The 27,802-nt window shown below is 57.3% G+C and overlaps 16 pseudogenes; 8 read left to right on the top strand and 8 right to left on the bottom strand.

Annotated features, from left to right (window-relative positions):
- Positions 1–390: 390 nt before the first annotated feature.
- On the bottom strand, positions 391–994 carry LOC141725662 (feather keratin-like; annotated as a pseudogene).
- On the top strand, positions 993–2,516 carry LOC141725661 (feather keratin-like; annotated as a pseudogene).
- A 1,487-nt stretch (positions 2,517–4,003) lies between these two features.
- LOC141725660 (feather keratin-like) lies at positions 4,004–5,283 on the bottom strand (annotated as a pseudogene).
- Positions 5,284–5,660: 377 nt separating this feature from the next.
- On the top strand, positions 5,661–6,100 carry LOC141725659 (feather keratin-like; annotated as a pseudogene).
- A 1,293-nt stretch (positions 6,101–7,393) lies between these two features.
- Positions 7,394–7,833, bottom strand: LOC141725658 (feather keratin-like; annotated as a pseudogene).
- Positions 7,834–8,867: 1,034 nt separating this feature from the next.
- On the top strand, positions 8,868–9,307 carry LOC141725657 (feather keratin-like; annotated as a pseudogene).
- A 1,479-nt stretch (positions 9,308–10,786) lies between these two features.
- On the bottom strand, positions 10,787–11,226 carry LOC141725656 (feather keratin-like; annotated as a pseudogene).
- Positions 11,227–12,266: 1,040 nt separating this feature from the next.
- On the top strand, positions 12,267–12,706 carry LOC141725655 (feather keratin-like; annotated as a pseudogene).
- A 1,443-nt stretch (positions 12,707–14,149) lies between these two features.
- On the bottom strand, positions 14,150–14,589 carry LOC141725654 (feather keratin-like; annotated as a pseudogene).
- Positions 14,590–15,516: 927 nt separating this feature from the next.
- Positions 15,517–15,956, top strand: LOC141725653 (feather keratin-like; annotated as a pseudogene).
- A 1,463-nt stretch (positions 15,957–17,419) lies between these two features.
- LOC141725652 (feather keratin-like) lies at positions 17,420–17,859 on the bottom strand (annotated as a pseudogene).
- Positions 17,860–18,366: 507 nt separating this feature from the next.
- On the top strand, positions 18,367–19,236 carry LOC141725651 (feather keratin-like; annotated as a pseudogene).
- Positions 19,237–20,604: 1,368 nt separating this feature from the next.
- LOC141725650 (feather keratin-like) lies at positions 20,605–21,044 on the bottom strand (annotated as a pseudogene).
- Positions 21,045–21,630: 586 nt separating this feature from the next.
- Positions 21,631–22,070, top strand: LOC141725649 (feather keratin-like; annotated as a pseudogene).
- A 1,458-nt stretch (positions 22,071–23,528) lies between these two features.
- Positions 23,529–23,965, bottom strand: LOC141725648 (feather keratin-like; annotated as a pseudogene).
- A 578-nt stretch (positions 23,966–24,543) lies between these two features.
- On the top strand, positions 24,544–24,983 carry LOC141725647 (feather keratin-like; annotated as a pseudogene).
- Positions 24,984–27,802: the final 2,819 nt, after the last annotated feature.

Below are 27,802 nucleotides of genomic sequence, written 5' to 3'. Positions count from 1 at the left end.
AGAGTGAATCCAGGAAAATAGATTGGAAGTAATCCTGAGTAAATCAAGGGGTAGAACACGAAGCGATATGAACAAAGCGGAAATCACCTGAACTCTCAATGAGGAAAAAACCGTATGATGCGACCAGGTGAAAAACGGAGGAATCAGAATCAACCCTCAAGGTGATGAGGGAACAAAATTCCAGAAAAATACACAGAGAGACAGGAATTGAATGCAGGAAAACTTTATTGTACCAAGAAGGGCAGGAAAGGCTGAAAGGGGCATAGTGGGCAGGCCGCAGGCAGGCCGGGTGTCACGGGCTGCAGGAGGCCAGGGCAGCTTGTGCAGAGCTCAGCTTCTCCATGCTGGGCTGAGGCAGCACCAGGGCCTTTGGGGCTGTTGCTGGTGGCTCTAGCAGGGCCCGCAGGTGTCCCAGAGCTTCTTGCTGTAGCGGGGCAGGGCGCAAGGGCTGCAGGCGGGAGCAGCGTAGGCTCTGCCAAAGGTGCAGAGGCCCCCCGAGGCCTGGGTGGCGCCGGCGCCGTAGAGGCCGCCCAGCCCCAGGGAGCCGCCAAAGGCCGGTGCTCCGGAGGAGCCCACCACGGCCTGCTGGGGGAAGGAGCTGAGGATGGGGCCGGGGAAGGTGACCACCACGGGCGGGGGCTGGATGAAGGCAGACGAGTCGGGGCACTGGCGGGCGCACAGCTCGTTGCAGCTCTCAGCGATGGGCTGGGGCACAGCCACGCTGGTCCTGGGCACTGGGCACAGGTCAGCGCTGCTCCTGGGTGGGCACAGGTCGTAGCAGGACATCTTGGAGTGGGATGCGAGGGTGCTCTGCAAGAGAGGGCAGCCATGGCAGGAGAGCAGCCCAGGGCAGTGCCCGAGCCAAAGGCCAGGGAGCCAGAGAGCCACCAGAGAGCCGCCACCTGGCACACTTACCCTTGTTCCCGAGGAGGAGAAGGTGGCCAGGGCACTGCTTGCTGCACTCTGGCCCAGGCAGGGCTTTTATAGCAACCATGGGGATTGCTCGGCTCCAGTCTGTCCAATCTGCACAGGGGACACTCCCTGCTGCTGCTGCTGCTGCTGCTGCTGCTGCTGTTGCTGACACCAGGGCTGTGCGGCCCCTGCCCCTCCCTGAGTCAGCATCCCCCAGGTGCCAGCCCAGCACATCCCGCTGCCCAAGTGATCTTGTCCTTCCTGCCACGTCATTTCCTTTAGAGCTGCGATCATACCCAGGGCTTCAGGAACACTTTTAATGGTCCAAAGGGTGGGGCAGGGCTGGAATCAGCCTGGGTCAGATGGACATCTCTGCTCTTTGCTCTATGAAGATCAGGCCTGACAGGAGAAATTTGTAATCTCATCATTGTGTAACACTTTGGTACTGAATGCAAACAAATGGGATCTGGTTCTGGTGGGCTCCCCTGTGATAACCTGATCACTTCCATGGTGAAGATTCCTGCAAATCCTGCCGCTGATGCTCCCGGGAGGGCACGGATGGCACCCAGGAAAGGGCTCCAGGAACACCTTTAATGTTCCAAATGGGTGAGGCAGGGTGTAATCAGCCCGAGCCAGATAGACATCTCTGCTCTTTGCCCTATAAATATCAGACCTAACAGAAGAAGTCTTTGTTCCCAGTCTCATGGAAGACACTGGGTAAAGAGTACTAGAAGATGGGATCTGGGTGTTGCTGGAACCCATTCCTGGTTGCCATCCCTGCTATCAAGTATATGATGTGGCAGGAAGGACAAGATCACTTGGGCAGCGGGATGTGCTGGGCTGGCACCTGGGGGATGCTGACTCAGGGAGGGGCAGGGGCCGCACAGCCCTGGTGTCAGCAGCAGCAGCAGCAGCAGCAGCAGCAGCAGCAGCAGCAGCAGGAGGGAGTGTCTTGTCCCCTGTGCAGATTGGCCAGGCTGGAGCTGAGCAATGCCGGGGCTGCTATAAAAGCCCTGCCTGGGCCAGAGTGCAGCAAGCAGTGCCCTGGCCACCTTCTCCTCCTCGGGAACAAGGGTAAGTGTGCCAGCGCTTCTGCTGGTGGCTCCCTGCTCCAGCCCCGGCCCCTGTGGCTGGGGCGCTGCTGCCCTGGGCTGCTCTCCTGCCATGGCTGCCCTCTCTTGCAGAGCACCCTCACATCCCATTCCAAGATGTCCTGCTACGACCTGTGCCCACCCAGGAGCAGCGCTGACCTGTGCCCAGTGCCCAGGACCAGCGTGGCTGTGCCCCAGCCCATCGCTGAGAGCTGCAACGAGCTGTGCGCCCGCCAGTGCCCCGACTCGTCTGCCTTCATCCAGCCCCCGCCCGTGGTGGTCACCTTCCCCGGCCCCATCCTCAGCTCCTTCCCCCAGCAGGCCGTGGTGGGCTCCTCCGGAGCACCGGCCTTTGGCGGCTCCCTGGGGCTGGGCGGCCTCTACGGCGCCGGCGCCACCCAGGCCTCGGGGGGCCTCTGCACCTTTGGCAGAGCCTACGCTGCTCCCGCCTGCAGCCCTTGCGCCCTGCCCCGCTACAGCAAGAAGCTCTGGGACACCTGCGGGCCCTGCTAGAGCCACCAGCAACAGCCCCAAAGGCCCTGGTGCCGCCTCAGCCCAGCATGGAGAAGCTGAGCTCTGCACAAGCTGCCCTGGCCTCCTGCAGCCCGTGACACCCGGCCTGCCTGCGGCCTGCCCACCCTCCCTCTCCCTGCCTCTCCTGCCCTTCTTGGTACAATAAAGTTTTCCTGCATCCAATTCCTGTCTCTTTGCCTCCTTTCCCAAAACATGTAAGTGTGCGGACAGGAGGAGTTCCAAGAGTGGGAGGGGAAATGGTGTTGGGGATTGTCAGGTCAGTGGAAGACTGAGGGGAAGGTTATGGACATGATGAATGGGGACAGAGGACAGCAATGCGGGCAAGAAAATTGGACTAAAATGGAGTCAGAATCAAAAGATAACCAATGTTGGGAAGAAGTTTGGTTAGAAAAAGGAGGAGAAGGAGGAGAAGGAGGAGAAGGAGGAGAAGCAGGAGAAGGAGGAGAAGGATGAAAAAGAGAAGGGGAAGGTGAAGTGGGATGATTGGCAGAAGAACAAGAACGAGGAGAAGGAGGAAAAGAAGAGGAAATAGAATGAAAAGAAGAAAGACAAGAGGAAGGAGAAGAAGAAAGAGACGATGGGAAACCCGGATTTGGACAAATATAAAGATGAGAGACTAAGATGTAGCAGGGAGAGGGGAAGGATTCGATGACAAGGAAATTTATTGTACAGGGAAGAGTAATGGTGAAGTCTCTCTTTGACTTCAGTCCCAGATCCTTTAGCAGAGCCATGGTTGCACAGAGGGGCAGGTGTTCTGGCAGCCTTTTCCCAGGTGTGGCTCCAAGCTTTGTCGCCAACCCCACCACTCGCCAACAGAACTACACGTGTGTAAGAGCTCCTGGTCCCAAGGCCAGCAAGTTGGAGGATCTATCTGTCATCAGGCAGAATGCTCGGAATGCCTTGTCCTTGTGCTTGTCCTTCTCCTTCTTATTCTCCTTCTCCTTCACCTTCTCCTTCATCTTTTCCTCCTCCTTCTCCTTCTCCTCCTACTCCTCCCTCTAATTCTTTTCCTGTGTCTCATTCTCCTTCTCCTAGTTCTGTCTCTCCTCACATCTGTGGCTCCCAAAATTCTCCTTCGTGTCCTTCCACTTCCATACTGATTTCAATTTAATCTCCACTTCAACCTCCGTGACCCACCGCATCTTCTGTTTAACCTTCCGCGTCCTCTTAGATTTTCCATTCACAGGTGCAACCCTAGCATCACCAATTCCCCTCCCACACTTGGAACAACCCCAGTCCAAGGGATCTTCATTACTCCAGAAAAGGAGGCAAAGAGACAAGAATTGAATGCAGGAAAACTTTATTGTACCAAGAAGGGCAGGAGAGGCAGGGAGAGGGAGGGTGGGCAGGCTGGAGGCAGGCCGGGTGTCACGGGCTGCAGGAGGCCAGGGCAGCTTGTGCAGAGCTCAGCTTCTCCATGCTGGGCTGAGGCGGCACCAGGGCCTTTGGGGCTGTTGCTGGTGGCTCTAGCAGGGCCCGCAGGTGTCCCAGAGCTTCTTGCTGTAGCGGGGCAGGGCGCAAGGGCTGCAGGCGGGAGCAGCGTAGGCTCTGCCAAAGGTGCAGAGGCCCCCCGAGGCCTGGGTGGCGCCGGCGCCGTAGAGGCCGCCCAGCCCCAGGGAGCCGCCAAAGGCCGGTGCTCCGGAGGAGCCCACCACGGCCTGCTGGGGGAAGGAGCTGAGGATGGGGCCGGGGAAGGTGACCACCACGGGCGGGGGCTGGATGAAGGCAGACGAGTCGGGGCACTGGCGGGCGCACAGCTCATTGCAGCTCTCAGCGATGGGCTGGGGCACAGCCACGCTGGTCCTGGGCACTGGGCACAGCTCAGCGCTGCTCCTGGGTGGGCACAGGGCGTAGCAGGACATCTTGGAGTGGGATGCGAGGGTGCTCTGCAAGAGAGGGCAGCCATGGCAGGAGAGCAGCCCAGGGCAGCAGCGCCCCAGCCACAGGGGCCGGGGCTGGAGCAGGGAGCCACCAGCAGAAGCGCTGGCACACTTACCCTTGTTCCCGAGGAGGAGAAGGTGGCCAGGGCACTGCTTGCTGCACTCTGGCCCAGGCAGGGCTTTTATAGCAGCTCCGGCATTGCTCAGCTCCAGCCTGGCCAATCTGCCCAGGGGACACTCCCTCCTGCTGCTGCTGCTGCTGCTGCTGCTGACACCAGGGCTGTGCGGCCCCTGCCCCTCCCTGAGTCAGCATCCCCCAGGTGCCAGTCCGGCACATCCCGCTGCCGAAGTGATCTTGGCCTTCCTGCCATGTCATTTCCTTTAGAGCTGCGATCATACCCAGGGCTTCAGGAACACTTTTAATGGTCCAAAGGGTGGGGCAGGGCTGGAATCAGCCTGGGCCAGATGGACATCTCTGCTCTTTGCTCTATGAAGATCGGGCCTGACAGGAGAAATTTGTAATCTCAGCATTGTGTAACACTTTGGTACTGAATGCACACAAATGGGATCTGGTTCCGGTGGGCTCCCCTGTGATAACCTGATCACTTCCATGGTGAAGATTCCTGCAAATCCTGCCGCTGATGCTCCCGGGAGGGCACGGATGGCACCCAGGAAAGGGCTCCAGGAACACCTTTAATGTTCCAAATGGGTGAGGCAGGGCTGTAATCAGCCCGAGCCAGATAGACATCTCTGCTCTTTGCCCTATAAATATCAGACCTAACAGGAGAAGTCTTTGTTCCCAGTCTCATGGAAGACCCTGGGTAAAGAGTACGAGAAGATGGGATCTGGGTGTTGCTGGAACCCATTCCTGGTTGCCATCCCTGCTATCAAGTATATGATGTGGCAGGGAGGACAAGATCACTTGGGCAGTAGGATGTGCTGGGCTGGCACCTGGGGGATGCTGACTCAGGGAGGGGCAGGGGCCGCACAGCCCTGGTGTCAGCAGCAGCAGCAGCAGCAGCAGGAGGGAGTGTCCCCTGTGCAGATTGGCCAGGCTGGAGCTGAGCAATGCCCATGGTTGCTATAAAAGCCCTGCCTGGGCCAGAGTGCAGCAAGCAGTGCCCTGGCCACCTTCTCCTCCTCGGGAACAAGGGTAAGTGTGCCAGCGCTTCTGCTGGCGGCTCCCTGCTCCAGCCCCGGCCCCTGTGGCTGGGGCGCTGCTGCCCTGGGCTGCTCTCCTGCCATGGCTGCCCTCTCTTGCAGAGCACCCTCGCATCCCACTCCAAGATGTCCTGCTACGACCTGTGCCCACCCAGGAGCAGCGCTGACCTGTGCCCAGTGCCCAGGACCAGCGTGGCTGTGCCCCAGCCCATCGCTGAGAGCTGCAACGAGCTGTGCACCCGCCAGTGCCCCGACTCGTCTGCCTTCATCCAGCCCCCGCCCGTGGTGGTCACCTTCCCCGGCCCCATCCTCAGCTCCTTCCCCCAGCAGGCCGTGGTGGGCTCCTCCGGAGCACCGGCCTTTGGCGGCTCCCTGGGGCTGGGCGGCCTCTACGGCGCCGGCGCCACCCAGGCCTCGGGGGGCCTCTGCACCTTTGGCAGAGCCTACGCTGCTCCCGCCTGCAGCCCTTGCGCCCTGCCCCGCTACAGCAAGAAGCTCTGGGACACCTGCGGGCCCTGCTAGAGCCGCCAGCAACAGCCCCAAAGGCCCTGGTGCCGCCTCAGCCCAGCATGGAGAAGCTGAGCTCTGCACAAGCTGCCCTGGCCTCCTGCAGCCCGTGACACCCGGCCTGCCTGCGGCCTGCCCACCCTCCCTCTCCCTGCCTCTCCTGCCCTTCTTGGTACAATAAAGTTTTCCCGCATCCAATTTCTGTCTCTTTTCCTTTTTTTCTGGAGTCATGAAGACTCAGGGGAATGGGGAATTCTGGTAGTGGGTTGGGAAATTTTGTTCCGGGGTCAACTGAAAATGAAAAGTGGCATCAAAGGGGAACCCGATGGATATGAAGGAGAGAATTGGGAATGTGTCACAACATGATAAGATGAAGGAGAAGGACAAGGACAATGACAACAACAACGACAACGGCAAGGACAAAAGCAAGGACAAGGACTAGGGCCAGAAGAACGACAAGGAGCTCTGAGTAATATGCCTGAAGACAGACAAATCCCCTGCTCACAGTCACAATACCAGGGCTCTTTACTGTGCTCCAGCCATGCTGGCAGCGAGTAAGATGGTCCCTGTAACCGGGACAATCCAGCGACAAAGGCTGTCAGAACGCCAGTACCTCTGTATCAACCTTGCCTTTGATTAAAGAACCAGTAACTGAAATCAGAGACAAACTTACCCATCACTATGCCCAACATATTTGATTTCCCTGTCATCAGCTCCTTCTTTCTCTTCCAATTTGTCTTTCCCTTTCTCATTCATTTTTTGAATTTCTTTGTCACCTTGTGTCGCATGTTCTCCTTCTCGTTCTCCTTCTTGTTCACCCTCATGTTCTTGTTCTCATTCTCGTTCTCGTTCTCCTTCTCCTTCTCTTTCTCCTTCTCCTTTTCTTCCTCCCTCTAAGGCAAACGCTTCACACTGTACTACATCTCCTGATTCCGTTTCCCCCATGATTTCATTTTCTTCTCCCCATTACAATTTTCTGTCCTCCTCTCACTTGTCTTTTACCAACCACATCCCCTTCCATTTACCATTGCCCCAGCCATCTCCGAACAGCATTTCCCCGCCCAGTCTTGGAACACCCACAAACAGGGTGTTCCTGATTTTGGCAAAGGAGGCAAAGAGACAGGAATTGGATGCAGGAAAACTTTATTGTACCAAGAAGGGCAGGAGAGGCAGGGAGAAGGAGGGTGGGCAGGCCGCAGGCAGGCCGGGTGTCACGGGCTGCAGGAGGCCAGGGCAGCTTGTGCAGAGCTCAGCTTCTCCAGGCTGGGCTAGGCGGCGCCAGGGCCTTTGGGGCTGTTGCTGGTGGCTCTAGCAGGGCCCGCAGGTGTCCCAGAGCTTCTTGCTGTAGCGGGGCAGGGCGCAAGGGCTGCAGGCGGGAGCAGCGTAGGCTCTGCCAAAGGTGCAGAGGCCCCCCGAGGCCTGGGTGGCGCCGGCGCCGTAGAGGCCGCCCAGCCCCAGGGAGCCGCCAAAGGCCGGTGCTCCGGAGGAGCCCACCACGGCCTGCTGGGGGAAGGAGCTGAGGATGGGGCCGGGGAAGGTGACCACCACGGGCGGGGGCTGGATGAAGGCAGACGAGTCGGGGCACTGGCGGGCGCACAGCTCGTTGCAGCTCTCAGCGATGGGCTGGGGCACAGCCACGCTGGTCCTGGGCACTGGGCACAGCTCAGCGCTGCTCCTGGGTGGGCACAGGTCGTAGCAGGACATCTTGGAGTGGGGTGCGAGGGTGCTCTGCAAGAGAGGGCAGCCATGGCAGGAGAGCAGCCCAGGGCAGCAGCGCCCCAGCCACAGGGGCCGGGGCTGGAGCAGGGAGCCGCCAGCAGAAGCGCTGGCACACTTACCCTTGTTCCTGAGGAGGAGAAGGTGGCCAGGGCACTGCTTGCTCCACTCTGGCCCAGGCAGGGCTTTTATAGCAGCCCGGGCATTGCTCAGCTCCATCCTGGCCAATCTGCACAGGGGACACTCCCTCCTGCTGCTGCTGCTGCTGCTGCTGACACCAGAGCTGTGCGGCCCCTGCCCCTCCCTGAGTCAGCATCCCCCAGGTGCCAGCCCAGCACATCCTACTGCCCAAGTGATCATGTCCTTCCTGCCACGCCAGGGAATTGATAGCAGGGATGGCACCCAGGAATGGGCTCCATGAACGCAGTTAATGGTCTAAAGGGGTGGGGCTGGGCTGGACTCAGGATGAGCTTAATGGACTTCTCTTATGCACACACTGGGAAGATCAGGTGATGTGTGTGATCCCATCCTTAAACAATCCCCTGGGCATTGTATGTAAGCAGATGGGGTCTGCTTCTTCTGGGCCATCCAGTGATGCACAAATCCTCTCCATGATGAACAGTTTGAAACTCCTCTCCCTGATGCTCCAGCTGCTGACAGGTGTTCCTGGCGTCCATTCCTGGATGTCATTACATTTATCAAGGATCTGACATGGCAGGAAGGACATGATCACTTGGGCAGCGGGATGTGCTGGGCTGGCACCTGGGGGATGCTGACTCAGGGAGGGGCAGGGGCCGCACAGCCCTGGTGTCAGCAGCAGCAGCAGCAGCAGCAGCAGCAGCAGCAGCAGCAGGAGGGAGTGTCCCCTGTGCAGATTGGCCAGGCTGGAGCTGAGCAATGCCGGGGCTGCTATAAAAGCCCTGCCTGGGCCAGAGTGCAGCAAGCAGTGCCCTGACCACCTTCTCCTCCTCAGGAACAAGGGTAAGTGTGCCAGGTGGCGGCTCTCTGGTGGCTCTCTGGCTCCCTGGCCTTTGGCTCGGGCACTGCCCTGGGCTGCTCTCCTGCCATGGCTGCCCTCTCTTGCAGAGCACCCTCGCATCCCACTCCAAGATGTCCTGCTACGACCTGTGCCCACCCAGGAGCAGCGCTGACCTGTGCCCAGTGCCCAGGACCAGCGTGGCTGTGCCCCAGCCCATCGCTGAGAGCTGCAACGAGCTGTGCGCCCGCCAGTGCCCCGACTCGTCTGCCTTCATCCAGCCCCCGCCCGTGGTGGTCACCTTCCCCGGCCCCATCCTCAGCTCCTTCCCCCAGCAGGCCGTGGTGGGCTCCTCCGGAGCACCGGCCTTTGGCGGCTCCCTGGGGCTGGGCGGCCTCTACGGCGCCGGCGCCACCCAGGCCTCGGGGGGCCTCTGCACCTTTGGCAGAGCCTACGCTGCTCCCGCCTGCAGCCCTTGCGCCCTGCCCCGCTACAGCAAGAAGCTCTGGAACACTTGCGGGCCCTGCTAGGTTCAACACCTCAACAGCCCCTAGACTGCCTTAGCCTCCCTCCTCCTCCTTGTTCACGTCACCTGCCCCTCTCCCCCTCCTTGCTCCTGACTGTACCCACATTCCCAATTCCTGCATGATCCCTCCGGCCTCCTGCTCCTCTTGGCAGCAGCCCCTTGCCGCAGCCCAGCCTGGAAGAGCAGCTCCCAGGAAGCGTGTGGAGAGATCCAGCCTGTGCCTAGTGTGTCTTTCTCTTGTCTGTTCTTTGCTGTACTTGAAATAAAACAATCCTGCATCCAACTGCAGCTTCTCTGTTGTTACTGTCAGGGTTCAGGGTAGAGGGCAGAACTTTCCTGGCCCGCCCATGGGCACGGCAAGCCCAGCCAAGGCAATCTCTCACTACCGTATTTGCCCGGCAGATCTGTCTTTGGGCAGATCCCTCAGCCCTGGCAGCTCTCAGCACACACAGCAGCAAAGGTCCAAGAACATTTCAGAAGGCCGTCAACTCCTGTTTGTAGAAGTTTAAATCCATGGTACTTTATGGACCTCCAATCAACCGGTGGAAGAGCAGCATTTTTCTGAGTGACAGGGAGCCATGTAGACGCAAAGATTGCCATGGTGCCAGCCCCTTGTTGTTTTGTGGCCCTGGGGAGCAACTTGGGGCTGATACCAAATGAAGCGCCTACTGGTCCTTATGGCTTCTACTTTAAATTCCATTGCGTTTTTGTCTTTGTCTTTGTCTTCGCCTTTGTCCTCATCTTCACCTTTGTCCTTTTCATTGTCTTCTCTTCTTGTCTTTGTCTTGGTCTTAGTCTTTGTCTTTGCCATTGTCTTTGTATTTATCATTGCAATTTTGTCTTTGACTTTCTTTTTCTTGTTCTCTGTCTCTTTCTCCTTGTGTTTTTCTGTTTACAATTGCCTTTTTGTATTTCTTTCTATGTTTCTCTTTCAGTTTCTATTTCATTATTCTAACTGCTACTCATCTTCGTATACATATATTTCCTTCTTATTCTTGTCCATTTTCTCATGTCCATTTCCATCTCTGTCTTCTTCGCTGTCTTCTTCCATTTCACCACCTCCTAAGCTTGACCTTTCCCAACGGTCTCTGTCTTCCACTTCTCGGACAGCTCCAATTTAATTTCCATCCCCATATCAATATGCAATGTTCTATCCCCACTTCTGTTTAACATTCCCCGTCCCCTTCCATTTTCCATGCCCTTTGGCCGTGCCAGCAGCATTATTTCCCCTCACAATGTTGGAACGGCCCCATCCCCAGGGGGATTAATGACTCCAGAAAAGGAGGCAAAGAGACAGAAATTGGATGCGGGAAAACTTTATTGAGCCAAGAAGGGCAGGAGAGGCAGGGAGAGGGAGGGTGGGCAGGCCGCAGGCAGGCCGGGTGTCACGGGCTGCAGGAGGCCAGGGCAGCTTGTGCAGAGCTCAGCTTCTCCATGCTGGGCTGAGGCGGCACCAGGGCCTTTGGGGCTGTTGCTGGTGGCTCTAGCAGGGCCCGCAGGTGTCCCAGAGCTTCTTGCTGTAGCGGGGCAGGGCGCAAGGGCTGCAGGCGGGAGCAGCGTAGGCTCTGCCAAAGGTGCAGAGGCCCCCCGAGGCCTGGGTGGCGCCGGCGCCGTAGAGGCCGCCCAGCCCCAGGGAGCCGCCAAAGGCCGGTGCTCCGGAGGAGCCCACCACGGCCTGCTGGGGGAAGGAGCTGAGGATGGGGCCGGGGAAGGTGACCACCACGGGCGGGGGCTGGATGAAGGCAGACGAGTCGGGGCACTGGCGGGCGCACAGCTCGTTGCAGCTCTCAGCGATGGGCTGGGGCACAGCCACGCTGGTCCTGGGCACTGGGCACAGGTCGGCGCTGCTCCTGGGTGGGCACAGGTCGTAGCAGGACATCTTGGAGTGGGATGCGAGGGTGCTCTGCAAGAGAGGGCAGCCATGGCAGGAGAGCAGCCCAGGGCAGTGCCCGAGCCAAAGGCCAGGGAGCCAGAGAGCAACCAGAGAGCTGCCACCTGGCACACTTACCCTTGTTCTCGTGGAGGAGAAGGTGGCCAGGGCACTGCTTGCTGCACTCTGGCCCAGGCAGGGCTTTTATAGCAACCATGGGGATTGCTCAGCTCCAGCCTGGCCAATCTGCACAGGGAACACTCCCTCCTGCTGCTGCTGCTGCTGCTGCTGACACCAGGGCTGTGCGGCCCCTGCCCCTCCCTGAGTCAGCATCCCCCAGGTGCCAGCCCAGCACATCCCGCTGCCCAAGTGATCTTGTCCTTCCTGCCACGTCAGATCCTTGATAGCAGGGATGGCACCCAGGAATGGACTCCAGGAAGAGGTTTAATAGTCGAAATGGTTGGGCAGGGCTGGAATCAGCTTGGCTCAGATGGACATCTCTGCTCTTTGGACAATGGACATCAGGCCTGACAGGAGAAGTCTTGGTTCCCAGTGTCATGGAACCCCCAGCACACTGACTGCAGGCACATGGGGTCTGGTTCTGCGGGGGTATTATGTGATGCACAGATGCCCTTCATCTTGACGACTTCTGCCAGTCCTGGTCCACACGCGTCAGCCCCAGACAGGTGTCCCTCTAACCTAAGTGCCACCCCTGATATCAGGGATATGAGGTGGCAGGAAGGACAAGATGGTGTGGGGAGTGGCTGTGTTGTCTGGCACCTGGGGGATGCTGACTCAGGGAGGGGCAGGGGCCGCACAGCCCTGGTGTCAGCAGCAGCAGCAGCAGCAGCAGCAGCAGCAGCAGCAGCAGCAGGAGGGAGTGTCCCCTGTGCAGATTGGCCAGGCTGGAGCTGAGCAATGCCCATGTTTGCTATAAAAGCCCTGCCTGGGCCAGAGTGCAGCAAGCAGTGCCCTGGCCACCTTCTCCTCCTCAGGAACAAGGGTAAGTGTGCCAGCGCTTCTGCTGGCGGCTCCCTGCTCCAGCCCCGGCCCCTGTGGCTGGGGCGCTGCTGCCCTGGGCTGCTCTCCTGCCATGGCTGCCCTCTCTTGCAGAGCACCCTCGCATCCCACTCCAAGATGTCCTGCTACGACCTGTGCCCACCCAGGAGCAGCGCTGAGCTGTGCCCAGTGCCCAGGACCAGCGTGGCTGTGCCCCAGCCCATCGCTGAGAGCTGCAACGAGCTGTGCGCCCGCCAGTGCCCCGACTCGTCTGCCTTCATCCAGCCCCCGCCCGTGGTGGTCACCTTCCCCGGCCCCATCCTCAGCTCCTTCCCCCAGCAGGCCGTGGTGGGCTCCTCCGGAGCACCGGCCTTTGGCGGCTCCCTGGGGCTGGGCGGCCTCTACGGCGCCGGCGCCACCCAGGCCTCGGGGGGCCTCTGCACCTTTGGCAGAGCCTACGCTGCTCCCGCCTGCAGCCCTTGCGCCCTGCCCCGCTACAGCAAGAAGCTCTGGGACACCTGCGGGCCCTGCTAGAGCCACCAGCAACAGCCCCAAAGGCCCTGGCGCCACCTCAGCCCAGCGTGGAGAAGCTGAGCTCTGCACAAGCTGCCCTGGCCTCCTGCAGCCCGTGACACCCGGCCTGCCTCTGGCCTGCCCACCCTCCCTCTCCCTGCCTCTCCTGCCCTTGTTGGTACAATAAAGTTTTCCTGCATCCAATTCCTGTTTCTTTGCCTCCTTTTCTGGAGTAATGAAGATCCCTTGGACTGGGGTTGTTCCAAGTGTGGGAGGGGAATTGGTGATGCTAGGGTTGCCACTGGCAATGGAAAATCTAAGAGGATACGGAAGGTTAAACAGAAGATGCGGTGGGTCACGGAGGTTGAAGTGGAGATGAAATTGAAATCAGTATGGAAGTGGAAGGATATGAAGGAGAACTTTGGGAACCGGAGATGTGAGGAGAGAGAGAACCCGGCGAAGGAGAATACGACACAGTACAAGAAATAGAGGAAGGAGGAGAAGGAGACGAAGTCGAAGGAGCAGAAAGAGAAGGACAAGGACAAACACAAGGAGAAGGAGGTCCAAGCACTCATCCTGAACAAAGACAGATCCCCTGACTTGCTGGCCATGAGACCAGTGGCTCCTACACATGTCCAGTTGTGTTGGCAAAGAGTGGGCTTGAAAATGGAGTTTGGACCCATTCCAGTGCAAAGGCTACCAGAGCTCCAGTTCCGCTGTGCCGCAATGGCTCTGCTACAGGACCTGGGACAGAAGTCAGAGGGACTTCCCCATTAGTCTTCCCTGTACGATAGATTTCTTTTTATCAACTCTTCTCCTTCCCTTGCTCTGTTTTACTCTATCTTCTTTATATTTGTCCAAATCCTTGTTTCCCATCTTCTCTTTCCTCTTCTCCTTCTACTTCCTCTTGTCTTTCTTCTTCAGATTCTCTTTCCTCTTCTTATACTCCTTTTCCTCCTTCCTCTTCTCCTTCTCTTCCTCCGACTTCTCCTTCCCCTTGCCCTTCTTGTGCTTCTCATCCTTCTCATCCTTCTACTCTTTCTCCTCTCTCTCCAAACCCAGCCCCTCCCCAACATTCTCTATGTTTTGATTTAGTGTGTATTTTTGTTTCATTTACTTGTCCACAAAACTGTCCTCTGTCCCTGTTTATCACTTCTTTCCCCTTCCCATTCCATTTTGCATTGCCCCTGGCCATCCCCCAACACGATTTCCCTTCCCACTCTAGGAGCTCCCCAATGCCTATGTATATCTCTGTTTTGGCAAAGGAGACAAAGAAAGGAATTGCATGCAGAAAAGCTTTATTGCATCAACAAGGGCAGGAGAGGAAGAGAGAGGGAGGGCGGGGAGGCGGGAGGCAGGCCAGGTGTCACGGGCTGCAGGAGGCCAGGGCAGCTTGTGCAGAGCTCAGCTTCTCCAGGCTGGGCTGAGGCGGCGCCAGGGCCTTTGGGGCTGTTGCTGGTGGCTCTAGCAGGGCCCGCAGGTGTCCCAGAGCTTCTTGCTGTAGCGGGGCAGGGCGCAAGGGCTGCAGGCGGGAGCAGCGTAGGCTCTGCCAAAGGTGCAGAGGCCCCCCGAGGCCTGGGTGGCGCCGGCGCCGTAGAGGCCGCCCAGCCCCAGGGAGCCGCCAAAGGCCGGTGCTCCGGAGGAGCCCACCACGGCCTGCTGGGGGAAGGAGCTGAGGATGGGGCCGGGGAAGGTGACCACCACGGGCGGGGGCTGGATGAAGGCAGACGAGTCGGGGCACTGGCGGGCGCACAGCTCATTGCAGCTCTCAGCGATGGGCTGGGGCACAGCCACGCTGGTCCTGGGCACTGGGCACAGCTCAGCGCTGCTCCTGGGTGGGCACAGGTCGTAGCAGGACATCTTGGAGTGGGATGCGAGGGTGCTCTGCAAGAGAGGGCAGCCATGGCAGGAGAGCAGCCCAGGGCAGTGCCCGAGCCAAAGGCCAGGGAGCCAGAGAGCCACCAGAGAGCCGCCACCTGGAACACTTACCCTTGTTCCTGAGGAGGAGAAGGTGGCCAGGGCACTGCTTGCTGCACTCTGGCCCAGGCAGGGCTTTTATAGCAGCCCCAGCATTGCTCAGCTCCAGCCTGGCCAATCTGCACAGGGGACACTCCCTGCTGCTGCTGCTGCTGCTGCTGCTGCTTCTGCTGCTGACACCAGGGCTGTGCGGCCCCTGCCCCTCCCTGAGTCAGCATCCCCCAGGTGCCAGCCCAGCACATCCTATTGCCCAAGTTATCTTGGCCTTCCTGACAGGTCAGGGACTTGATAGCATAGATGTCACCCAGGAATGGGGTCCAGGAATGCCCTCGGAGCACTGGAGGTTTCACATGGCTGAGTTCAAAGGCTTGTCCAGTCAGGCCTGATCTTCATAGAGTAATGAGCAGCGATGTCCATCTGGCCTAGGCTGATTCCAGCCCTGCCCCACCCCTTTGGACAATTAAAGATGTCCCTGGAGCCCATTCCAGGGTGCCTTTGTGCTTATCAAGTGTGTGAAGTGGCAGGAAGGACAAAATCACTTGGGCAGCGGGATGTGCTGGGCTGGCACCTGGGGGATGCTGACTCAGGGAGGAGCAGGGGCCCCACAGCCCTGGTGTCAGCAGCAGCAGCAGCAGGAGGGAGTGTCCCCTGTGCAGATTGGCCAGGATGGAGCTGAGCAATCCCCATGGTTGCTATAAAAGCCCTGCCTGGGCCAGAGTGCAGCAAGCAGTGCCCTGGCCACCTTCTCCTCCTCAGGAACAAGGGTAAGTGTGCCAGCGCTTCTGCTGGCGGCTCCCCGCTCCAGCCCCGGCCCCTGTGGCTGGGGCGCTGCTGCCCTGGGCTGCTCTCCTGCCATGGCTGCCCTCTCTTGCAGAGCACCCTCGCATCCCACTCCAAGATGTCCTGCTACGACCTGTGCCCACCCAGGAGCAGCGCCGACCTGTGCCCAGTGCCCAGGACCAGCGTGGCTGTGCCCCAGCCCATCGCTGAGAGCTGCAACGAGCTGTGCGCCCGCCAGTGCCCCGACTCGTCTGCCTTCATCCAGCCCCCGCCCGTGGTGGTCACCTTCCCCGGCCCCATCCTCAGCTCCTTCCCCCAGCAGGCCGTGGTGGGCTCCTCCGGAGCACCGGCCTTTGGCGGCTCCCTGGGGCTGGGCGGCCTCTACGGCGCCGGCGCCACCCAGGCCTCGGGGGGCCTCTGCACCTTTGGCAGAGCCTACGCTGCTCCCGCCTGCAGCCCTTGCGCCCTGCCCCGCTACAGCAAGAAGCTCTGGGACACCTGCGGGCCCTGCTAGAGCCACCAGCAACAGCCCCAAAGGCCCTGGTGCCGCCTCAGCCCAGCATGGAGAAGCTGAGCTCTGCACAAGCTGCCCTGGCCTCCTGCAGCCCGTGACACCTGGCCTGCCTCCGGCCTGCCCACCCTCCCTCTCCCTGCCTCACCTGCCCTTCTTGGTACAATAAAGTTTTCCTGCATTCAATTCTTGTCTCTTTGCCTCCTTTTCTGCAGTCATGAAGACTATTGGAATGGGGGTGTTTCAAGAACGGGAAGGGAATCAATTTTGCTGGTATGGCCACAGGGTATGGAAATCTAAGAGGAAGGGGAAGGTTGAAAAGAAGTGGGAATAGGTCATTGGAGGTTAAAGTGGAGATACAATTGAAATCAAAGTGGAAATGGAAGGATACGGCAGGGAATTTTCGAACCAGAGATGTGAGGAGAACTTTGAGAACCAGGCAAAGGAGAATGAGACACAGTACAAGAAATAGAGAGAAGATGAGAAGGAGAAGAAGTCGAACGACGAGAAGGAGCAGTTCTAGGACAAGGACAAACACAAGGAGAAGGAGAAAGAGCTCAGAATATTCTGCCTGAACAAAGACAGATCTCCTGACTTGCTGGCCATGAGACCAGTGGCTCTTACACATGTGCAGTTGTGTTGGCAAAGAGTGGGCTTGGAAATGGAGTTTGGACCCATTCCAATGCAAAGGCTACCAGAGCTCCAGTTCCGCTGTGCCGCAATGGCTCTGCTAAAGGACCTGGGACAGAAGTCAGAGGGACCTCCCCATTAGTCTTCCCTGTACAATAAATTTTTTTTTGATCAACTTCTTCTCCTTCTCCTGCTATGTCTTACTCTATCTTCTTTATATTTGTCCAAATCCTTGTTTCCCATCTTCTCTTTCCTCTTCTCCTTCTTCTACTTCCTCTTGTCTTTCTTCTTCGGGTTCTCTTTTCTCTTCTTCTCCTCCTTCCCCTCCTTCCTCTTCTCCTTCTCTTCCTCCGACTTCTCCTTCCCCTTGTCCTTCTTGTGCTTCTCATCCTTCTGAGCCTTCTCCTCCTTCTCCTAATCCAACCCTGTCCCATCATTAGCTATCTCTTGACTCAGTTTGCATTTTGGTATCATTTTCTTGTCCACATTATTGTCCTCTGTCCATGTCCCTCATCTCTTTCACTTTTCCTTCGTCTTCCATATTCCATGGATCCCGGCCGGCTATCCCAGAAATGTCCTGACCCTCCCACTCTTACAATATCCTCATGCCCGAGAATGTCCTGTTTTTCGCAAAGGAAGCAAAGAGACAGGAATTGAATGCAGAAAAGCTTTATTGCATCAACAAGGGCAGGAGAGGCAGGGAGAGGGAGGGTGGGCAGGCCGCAGGCAGGCCGGGTGTCACGGGCTGCAGGAGGCCAGGGCAGCTTGTGCAGAGCTCAGCTTCTCCATGCTGGGCTGGGGCGGCACCAGGGCCTTTGGGGCTGTTGCTGGTGGCTCTAGCAGGGCCCGCAGGTGTCCCAGAGCTTCTTGCTGTAGCGGGGCAGGGCGCAAGGGCTGCAGGCGGGAGCAGCGTAGGCTCTGCCAAAGGTGCAGAGGCCCCCCGAGGCCTGGGTGGCGCCGGCGCCGTAGAGGCCGCCCAGCCCCAGGGAGCCGCCAAAGGCCGGTGCTCCGGAGGAGCCCACCACGGCCTGCTGGGGGAAGGAGCTGAGGATGGGGCCGGGGAAGGTGACCACCACGGGCGGGGGCTGGATGAAGGCAGACGAGTCGGGGCACTGGCGGGCGCACAGCTCGTTGCAGCTCTCAGCGATGGGCTGGGGCACAGCCACGCTGGTCCTGGGCACTGGGCACAGGTCAGCGCTGCTCCTGGGTGGGCACAGGTCATAGCAGGACATCTTGGAGTGGGATGCGAGGGTGCTCTGCAAGAGAGGGCAGCCATGGCAGGAGAGCAGCCCAGGGCAGCAGCGCCCCAGCCACAGGGGCCGGGGCTGGAGCAGGGAGCCGCCAGCAGAAGCGCTGGCACACTTACCCTTGTTCCTGAGGAGGAGAAGGTGGCCAGGGCACTGCTTGCTGCACTCTGGCCCAGGCAGGGCTTTTATAGCAGCCCTGGCATTGCTCAGCTCCAATTTGGCCAATCTGCACAGGGGACACTCCCTCCTGCTGCTGCTGCTGCTGCTGCTGACACCAGGGCTGTGCGGCCCCTGCCCCTGCCTGAGTCAGCATCCCCCAGGTGCCAGCCCAGCACATCCTACTGCCCAAGTGATTTTGTCCTTCCTGCCACTTCACATACTTGATAAGCACAATGGCACCCTGGAATGGGCTCCAGGGACATCTTTAATTGTCCAAAGGGGTGGGGCAGGGCTGGAATCAGCCTAGGCCAGATGGACATCACTGCTCTTTACTCTATGAAGATCAGGCCTGACTGGACAAGCCTTTGAACTCAACCATGTGGAACCTCCAGTGCTCCGAGGGCATTCCTGTACCCCATTCCTGGGTGCCACCTATGCTATCAAGTCCCTGACGTGTCAGGAAGGCCAAGATCACTTGGGCAGCGGGATGTGCTGGGCTGGCACCTGGGGGATGCTGACTCAGGGAGGGGCAGGGGCCGCACAGCCCTGGTGTCAGCAGCAGCAGCAGCAGCAGCAGCAGCAGCAGCAGCAGGGAGTGTCCCCTGTGCAGATTGGCCAGGCTGGAGCTGAGCAATGCCGGGGCTGCTATAAAAGCCCTGCCTGGGCCAGAGTGCAGCAAGCAGTGCCCTGGCCACCTTCTCCTCCTCGGGAACAAGGGTAAGTGTGCCAGCGCTTCTGCTGGCGGCTCCCTGCTCCAGCCCCGGCCCCTGTGGCTGGGGCGCTGCTGCCCTGGGCTGCTCTCCTGCCATGGCTGCCCTCTCTTGCAGAGCACCCTCGCATCCCACTCCAAGATGTCCTGCTACGACCTGTGCCCACCCAGGAGCAGCGCTGAGCTGTGCCCAGTGCCCAGGACCAGCGTGGCTGTGCCCCAGCCCATCGCTGAGAGCTGCAATGAGCTGTGCGCCCGCCAGTGCCCCGACTCGTCTGCCTTCATCCAGCCCCCGCCCGTGGTGGTCACCTTCCCCGGCCCCATCCTCAGCTCCTTCCCCCAGCAGGCCGTGGTGGGCTCCTCCGGAGCACCGGCCTTTGGCGGCTCCCTGGGGCTGGGCGGCCTCTACGGCGCCGGCGCCACCCAGGCCTCGGGGGGCCTCTGCACCTTTGGCAGAGCCTACGCTGCTCCCGCCTGCAGCCCTTGCGCCCTGCCCCGCTACAGCAAGAAGCTCTGGGACACCTGCGGGCCCTGCTAGAGCCACCAGCAACAGCCCCAAAGGCCCTGGTGCCGCCCCAGCCCAGCATGGAGAAGCTGAGCCCTGCACAAGCTGCCCTGGCCTCCTGCAGCCCATGACACCCGGCCTGCCTGCGGCCTGCCCACCCTCCTTCTCCCTTCCTCTCCTGTCCTTGTTCATACAATAAAGTTTTCCTGCATGCAATTCCTGTCTCTTTGCCTCCTTTTCCAAAATCAGGAACACCCTGACTGTGGCAGTTCCCAGACTGGGAGGAGAAATTGTGGTGGGAGATGGTTGGAGCAATGGTAAATGGAAGGGGACTTGGTTGGTAAAGATAAGTTGGAAGCGCACATAGAAATGTAATGGGGAGAAGAAATTGAAATAAACGGGGAAACTGAATCCAGAGATAAAGTACTGTGGGAAGAGTTTGCCTTACACGGAGGAAGAAAAGGAGAAGGAGAAGGAGAAGGAGAAGGAGAAGGAGAAGGAGAAGGAGAAGGAGAAGGAGAAGGAGAAGGAGAACGAGAATGAGAACGAGAACGAGGAGAACATGAGTAACAAGGTCACAAAGAAATTGAAAAAATGAAAGAGAAAGAGAAAGACAAATTGGAATAGAAAGAAGGAGCTGATGAATGGGAAATCAAACATATTGGCATAGTGATTGGAAAGTTTCTCTCTGATTTAAGTTCCTGGTCCTTTGATCAAAGGCAAGGTTGATACAGAGGTACTGGAGCTCTGACAGCCTTTGCTGCTGGATTGTCCTAGCTACGGGGAAAATCCTACTCATAGCCAGCATGGTTGCAGAACTGTGAAGACCCCTGGTGTTGTGGACTGTGAGCAGGGAATTTGTCTGCCTTCAGGCAGAGTACACAGAGCTCCTTTTCCTTGTCCTAGTCCTCATCCTTGTCCTTCTCCTTCTCATTCTCCTTCTCCTTCCACTTCTCCTTCTCCTTCTCCTTTTGTTTCTCCTTCTTCTTATCATTCCATGATGCATTCCCTCTTCTCTCCTTCATATCCATCGATTTCCCCTTTGATGCCATTTCCTTCTCCACTTTCACCTCCAATGCAACATTCCCAATTCTATTTTACCATTACTGCCCCCTTCCATTTTCAGTTGAGCCAGGAACACATTTCCCATCCCACTCCCAGATTTCCCCATTCACTGGAGTCTTCATGACATGGGAAGAAAGCGCAAAGAGACAGGAATTGAATGCAGAAAAGCTTTATTGCATCAACAAGGACAGGAGAGGCAGGGAGAGGGAGGGTGGGCAGGCCGCAGGCAGGCCGGGTGTCACAGGCTGCAGGAGGCCAGGGCAGCTTGTGCAGAGCTCAGCTTCTCCATGCTGGGCTGAGGCGGCACCAGGGCCTTTGGGGCTGTTGCTGGTGGCTCTAGCAGGGCCCGCAGGTGTCCCAGAGCTTCTTGCTGTAGCGGGGCAGGGCGCAAGGGCTGCAGGCGGGAGCAGCGTAGGCTCTGCCAAAGGTGCAGAGGCCCCCCGAGGCCTGGGTGGCGCCGGCGCCGTAGAGGCCGCCCAGCCCCAGGGAGCCGCCAAAGGCCGGTGCTCCGGAGGAGCCCACCACGGCCTGCTGGGGGAAGGAGCTGAGGATGGGGCCGGGGAAGGTGACCACCACGGGCGGGGGCTGGATGAAGGCAGACGAGTCGGGGCACTGGCGGGCGCACAGCTCGTTGCAGCTCTCAGCGATGGGCTGGGGCACAGCCACGCTGGTCCTGGGCACTGGGCACAGGTCGGCGCTGCTCCTGGGGGGCCACAGGTCGTAGCAGGACATCTTGGAGTGGGATGCGAGGGTGCTCTGCAAGAGAGGGCAGCCATGGCAGGAGAGCAGCCCAGGGCAGCAGCGCCCCAGCCACAGGGGCCGGGGCTGGAGCAGGGAGCCGCCAGCAGAAGCGCTGGCACACTTACCCTTGTTCCTGAGGAGGAGAAGGTGGCCAGGGCACTGCTTGCTCCACTCTGGCCCAGGCAGGGCTTTTATAGCAGCCCCGGCATTGCTCAGCTCCAGTCTGGCCAATCTGCACAGGGGACACTCCCTGCTGCTGCTGCTGCTGCTGCTGCTGCTGCTGCTGACACCAGGGCTGTGCGGCCCCTGCCCCTGCCTGAGTCAGCATCCCCCAGGTGCCAGCCCAGCACATCTCGCTGCCTAAGTGATCATGTCCTCCCTAGCACGTCAGATCCTTGATAGTAGGGATGGCACCCAGGAATCAGCTACAGATTGGCCAGGCTGGAGATTGAGCAATGCCGGGGCTGCTATAAAAGCCCTGCCTGGGCCAGAGTGCAGCAAGCAGTGCCCTGGCCACCTTCTCCTCCTCAGGAACAAGGGTAAGTGTGCCAGCGCTTCTGTTGGTGGCTCTCTGGCTCCCTGGCCTTTGGCTTGGGCACTGCCCTGGGCTGCTCTCCTGCCATGGCTGCCCTCTCTTGCAGAGCACCCTCGCATCCCACTCCAAGATGTCCTGCTACGACCTGTGCCCACCCAGGAGCAGCGCTGACCTGTGCCCAGTGCCCAGGACCAGCGTGGCTGTGCCCCAGCCCATCGCTGAGAGCTGCAACGAGCTGTGCGCCCGCCAGTGCCCCGACTCGTCTGCCTTCATCCAGCCCCCGCCCGTGGTGGTCACCTTCCCCGGCCCCATCCTCAGCTCCTTCCCCCAGCAGGCCGTGGTGGGCTCCTCCGGAGCACCGGCCTTTGGCGGCTCCCTGGGGCTGGGCGGCCTCTACGGCGCCGGCGCCACCCAGGCCTCGGGGGGCCTCTGCACCTTTGGCAGAGCCTACGCTGCTCCCGCCTGCAGCCCTTGCGCCCTGCCCCGCTACAGCAAGAAGCTCTGGGACACCTGCGGGCCCTGCTAGAGCCACCAGCAACAGCCCCAAAGGCCCTGGTGCCGCCTCAGCCCAGCATGGAGAAGCTGAGCTCTGCACAAGCTGCCCTGGCCTCCTGCAGCCCGTGACACCCGGCCTGCCTGCGGCCTGCCAACCCTCCCTCTCCCTGCCTCTCCTGTCCTTGTTCATACAATAAAGTTTTCTTGCATCCAATTCCTGTCTCTTTGCCTCCTTTTCCAAAATCAGGAACACCCTGACTGTGGCAGTTCCCAGACTGGGAGGAGAAATTGTGGTGGGAGATTGTTGGATCAATGGTAAATGGAAGGGGACTTGGTTGGTAAAGATAAGTGGGAAGCGCACAGAGAAATGTAATGGTGAGAAGAAATTGAAATACAGAGGGAAACTGAATCCAGAGATAAAGGACTGTGGGAAGAGTTTGCCTTACACGGAGGAAGAAAAGGAGAAGGAGAAGGAGAAGGAGAAGGAGAAGGGGAAGGAGAAGGAGAAGGAGAAGGAGAAGGAGAAGGAGAAGGAGAAGGAGAACGAGAACGAGAACGAGAACGAGAACGAGAACGAGAAGTAGAACGAGAACGAGAACGAGAACGAGAACGAGAACGAGGAGAACATGAGAAACAAGGTCACAAAGAAATTGAAAAAGTGAAAGACAAATTGGAATAGAAAGAAGGAGCTGATGAAAGGGAAATCAAACATATTGGCATAGTGATTGGCAAGTTTCTCTCTGATTTAAGTTCCTGGTCCTTTGATCAAAGGCAAGGTTGATACAGAGGTACTGGAGCTCTGACAGCCTTTGCTGCTGGATTGTCCTAGCTACGGGGAAAATCCTACTCATAGCCAGCATGGCTGCAGAACTATGAAGACCCCTGGTGTTGTGGACTGTGAACAGGGAATTTGACTGTCTTCAGGCAGAGTACACAGAGCTCCTTTTCCTTGTCCTAGTCCTCATCCTTCTCCTTCTCCTTCTCCTTCTCCTTCTCCTTCTCCTTCTCCTTCTCCTTCTCCTTCCAATTCTCCTTCTCCTTCTCCTCCTCCTTCTCCTTTTGTTTCTCCTTCTTCTTATCATTCCGTGATGCATTCCCTCTTCTCTCCTTCATATCCATCGATTTCCCCTTTGATGCCATTTCCTTCTCCACTTTAACCTCCAATGCAACATTCCCAATTCTATTTTACCATTACTGCCCACTTCCATTTTCAGTTGAGCCAGGAACACATTTCCCATCCCACTCCCAGAATTCCCCATTCCCTGGAGTCTTCATGACAAGAGAGGAAAGCGCAAAGAGACAGGAATTGAATGCAGAAAAGCTTTATTGCATCAACAAGGGCAGGAGAGGCAGGGAGAGGGAGGGTGGGCAGGCCGCAGGCAGGCCGGGTGTCACGGGCTGCAGGAGGCCAGGGCAGCTTGTGCAGAGCTCAGCTTCTCCATGCTGGGCTGAGGCGGCACCAGGGCCTTTGGGGCTGTTGCTGGTGGCTCTAGCAGGGCCCGCAGGTGTCCCAGAGCTTCTTGCTGTAGCGGGGCAGGGCGCAAGGGCTGCAGGCGGGAGCAGCGTAGGCTCTGCCAAAGGTGCAGAGGCCCCCCGAGGCCTGGGTGGCGCCGGCGCCGTAGAGGCCGCCCAGCCCCAGGGAGCCGCCAAAGGCCGGTGCTCCGGAGGAGCCCACCACGGCCTGCTGGGGGAAGGAGCTGAGGATGGGGCCGGGGAAGGTGACCACCACGGGCGGGGGCTGGATGAAGGCAGACGAGTCGGGGCACTGGCGGGCGCACAGCTCGTTGCAGCTCTCAGCGATGGGCTGGGGCACAGCCACGCTGGTCCTAGGTGGGCACAGGTCCGTGCTGCTCCTGGGTGGGCACAGGTCGTAGCAGGACATCTTGGAATGGGATGCGAGGGTGCTCTGCAAGAGACGGCAGCCATGGCAGGAGAGCAGCCCAGGGCAGCAGCGCCCCAGCCACAGGGGCCGGGGCTGGAGCAGGGAGCCGCCAGCAGAAGCGCTGGCACACTTACCCTTGTTCCTGAGGAGGAGAAGGTGGCCAGGGCACTGCTTGCTCCACTCTGGCCCAAGCAGGGATTTTATAGCAACCATGGGGATTGCTCAGCTCCAGCCTGGCCAATCTGCACAGGGGACACTCCCTCCTGCTGCTGCTGCTGCTGCTGACACCAGGGCTGTGCGGCCCCTGCCCCTCCCTGAGTCAGCATCCCCGAGGTGCCAGCCCAGCACATCCCGCTGCCCAAGTGATCATGTCCTCCCTAGCACGTCAGATCCTTGATAGTAGGGATGGCACCCAGGAATCAGCTACAGATTGGCCAGGCTGGAGATTGAGCAATGCCGGGGCTGCTATAAAAGCCCTGCCTGGGCCAGAGTGCAGCAAGCAGTGCCCTGGCCACCTTCTCCTCCTCAGGAACAAGGGTAAGTGTTCCAGGTGGCGGCTCTCTGGTGGCTCTCTGGCTCCCTGGCCTTTGGCTTGGGCACTGCCCTGGGCTGCTCTCCTGCCATGGCTGCCCTCTCTTGCAGAGCACCCTCACATCCCACTCCAAGATGTCCTGCTACGACCTGTGCCCACCCAGGAGCAGCGCTGAGCTGTGCCCAGTGCCCAGGACCAGCGTGGCTGTGCCCCAGCCCATCGCTGAGAGCTGCAACGAGCTGTGCGCCCGCCAGTGCCCCGACTCGTCTGCCTTCATCCAGCCCCCGCCCGTGGTGGTCACCTTCCCCGGCCCCATCCTCAGCTCCTTCCCCCAGCAGGCCGTGGTGGGCTCCTCCGGAGCACCGGCCTTTGGCGGCTCCCTGGGGCTGGGCGGCCTCTACGGCGCCGGCGCCACCCAGGCCTCGGGGGGCCTCTGCACCTTTGGCAGAGCCTACGCTGCTCCCGCCTGCAGCCCTTGCGCCCTGCCCCGCTACAGCAAGAAGCTCTGGGACACCTGTGGGCCCTGCTAGGCTTATCCTGGAATCTTTTTTATCTGTCAGCAATGGAGGAATCTAGAAGTTGTTCATCTAATCTTTGCCGTTTTTGCTCTTTCCCTTAAAACTTGTCTTTTCCTATATTTAGTATTTTATTTTGTCTCCACTTTGAAAATGTAATCCCTAATGTTTTCTTTTGTGAATTTATTATGTATCAGAATTTAATTTTTCTTTTCTTTGCTTTGATCTTTATTGTTTATCTGAGTTATATCAACCTCATGTGGTCTTTGCATTTATTCAGCTCTGCTTCTTGACATTTGCATGAGTTATAAAATTTTGCTTTATATATTGGATTCTCTTTGTACCTCTCCTTTTCCCATATTTTTCTTTGTACTCTCTGTGATTTATTCAAGTTGTTCCTGCAATAAATCTTCTATGCATCGAATTTTTGCGTTTTCATCTTTTTTTATTTTAAATGGTGCTGATTAGTCACTTGAGGTCGTACCTGCTTATAACAGAGCTATTCAACTTGACTATTTCTGGTTATTTAAATCTCTGAAGAGGGCCTGGGAGTGCTGGAGCCACTCTGAGCGGAGCAGCCTGCCCTGGATTACACAAAAGGGAAAGTCAGAGCAGGGCAGGGCCCGGCCTGGCCAAACCCAGTGGCTACGAACGATCTGATCAGGGCTGAGGTGCTCGGCCGCTCCTCCCTGCTTTGGGCGCTGTTAATCAGCCCTGGGACATGCAAGGGCTACAAAACAACGAAACAGGGAGCAGAGATCACTGCTCAGTGCTTCCCAAGTGCTCTCATGGCCCTTGTTGCTCAGAAAATCTGCACTTAGAGGGTTTTTTTTCTCAGTGGAATCTCTCCAAATAAATTTTGTAGCCCAGAGAGCACTGAAATAGTGGTGTTTTTAATACAAAGTCGAGAGAGGCAATCACAGAATTATGGAATTATTTGGGTGGGAAGGGATCTTAAAATCATCTCATTCCACGCCCTGCCGTGGTCAGGGACAGCTTCCACCACCCCAGGTTGCTGCAAGTCCTGTCCAGCCTGGCCTTGGACGCTGCCAGGGATGGGACAGCCATGGAATATCCTGTGCCGGGGCATCCCCACACTCACAGGGAGGAATTTATCCCCAAAATTGGATCTTAACCCCCTCCCTGTCAGTCCCATTCCCCCTTATCCTGTCACTCCATCTCTTGGGAAAGGGATTCTCATAGCATTAAGTAGTGAAAACACTTAGAGAATATATCCATCTTATACATTTCTTTTTCTGCTTGTCTCCATTAGCTGGGAGACATGGGCATAATTTCACAAACGCATTCATAGAAAAGAGAATTCCTAATTCATATTTGAGAAGCTTACTCTATCAATAACTATTCCATTAAACTTGATTGCTATTCAGTTTTTTGTACATCTTTTTTGTAGCTCCTTCAGGTCCTGCAAGGCCACAGTGAGGTCACCTCAGAGCTTCCCCTTCTCCAAACAGAATAATCCCAATTGTCTCAGCCTTTCCTCCCAGCAGAGCTGCTCCATCCCTCGGATAATCCTGGAGCCTCCTCTGGGTTCCCTCCAGCAGCTCCAGGTCCTCCCTGGGCTGGGGCAGCTCTGCAGGTGAGGTCTCACCTGAGCAGGGCAGAATCTCCCCTCCCCTGCTGCCCACGGGGGTTTTGATGCAGCCCATCAAAAGAGATTGGATTTAAAGGGGGTTTGTGCCAGGGATGAGGCACAACTTGCTCTGACTGTCAGATTTTTGTAAAATATAAATCAAGGCAAGGAAATCCCCCCAGGCTGGGAGATGTGGGAAGAACTCCAACCCTTTCTGTGGTTGAAGAATATTTTTTTCCTTCCCCTGCAGCAAGTACAGGGGATCTTGTTGGGGCAACAAACAAAACATAAACCTAAACCCAAATCCTTTTTCATCTGCAGAGAAAATGAAAACATTGGCATGAAACCAATATTTTAGACCACAACAACCAATTTTCAGTGTAGGAATTAAGAGCAGATATATGATCTCTGAGGGGATTTCTCAGGAATAACAAGAAGGGTCAGTAAAATGCACAGGATACAGGTGAAAACCTAGAAGTTGTGCTCTGAAAAATCACCAAAAAAGGTATATAATAATATAATAAAGGTATAGTAATAATAATAATAATAATAATAATAATAATAATAATAATAATAATAATAATAATAATAATAATAATAAATACCATAATAATAAATGTAAACAAATATTTTAAAATGGAAAATATAGATTGAAATAAGGCAAATACAGCAAAGGTGGAATCTTAAACTCACAGAGGATTCAACCACAGATATGGACAGGATTTTTCTTTAAAGAAGGAAAAGAAGAGCTGCATTAATCATTAACCCTTGACTTCCAATGGCACAAATAATGACTTAATTAAAGTAATGGCAGGCACCACCTTGTTTCCTGCACATTAAAGCAGCTGGGGTTGTGTAAGAGTGAAATGTCTAAATCGCTCATGTCATACAACACCGAACATTAGCTGGGTTGAACAGCAGATAATGAATGTTTGTGAAATCATTACAAAGTATTTTTCTCAAGAAGGGCCAGAACACTCTTGATAAGAGATTGCACTCACGATACTAAAGAACAACTTTGATCTGCCTCTTTGATTTTTCCTCAAAATTGGAATCACAGGACTTGATATGGGAATATTCAGCACCTGAATTTTATTTCCCACTAAAACCTTCTTAGTTAAAGTGATTTTTATGTGGGATTGATTCCAAACCTTCCTCTCAATGGAAAACTATTGGGGAATTGCTGAGTGTCCTGGATGATCTCAGCAGATATTCATGACCCCTCAAATCCATCTCTGACCAA

Source organism: Zonotrichia albicollis, chromosome 30 (assembly GCF_047830755.1).
Source record: "Zonotrichia albicollis isolate bZonAlb1 chromosome 30, bZonAlb1.hap1, whole genome shotgun sequence".
Taxonomy (NCBI): domain Eukaryota; kingdom Metazoa; phylum Chordata; class Aves; order Passeriformes; family Passerellidae; genus Zonotrichia; species Zonotrichia albicollis.
The sequence above is the reverse complement of the archived record's forward strand: the minus strand, read 5'-3'. Positions and strand labels throughout refer to the sequence as shown.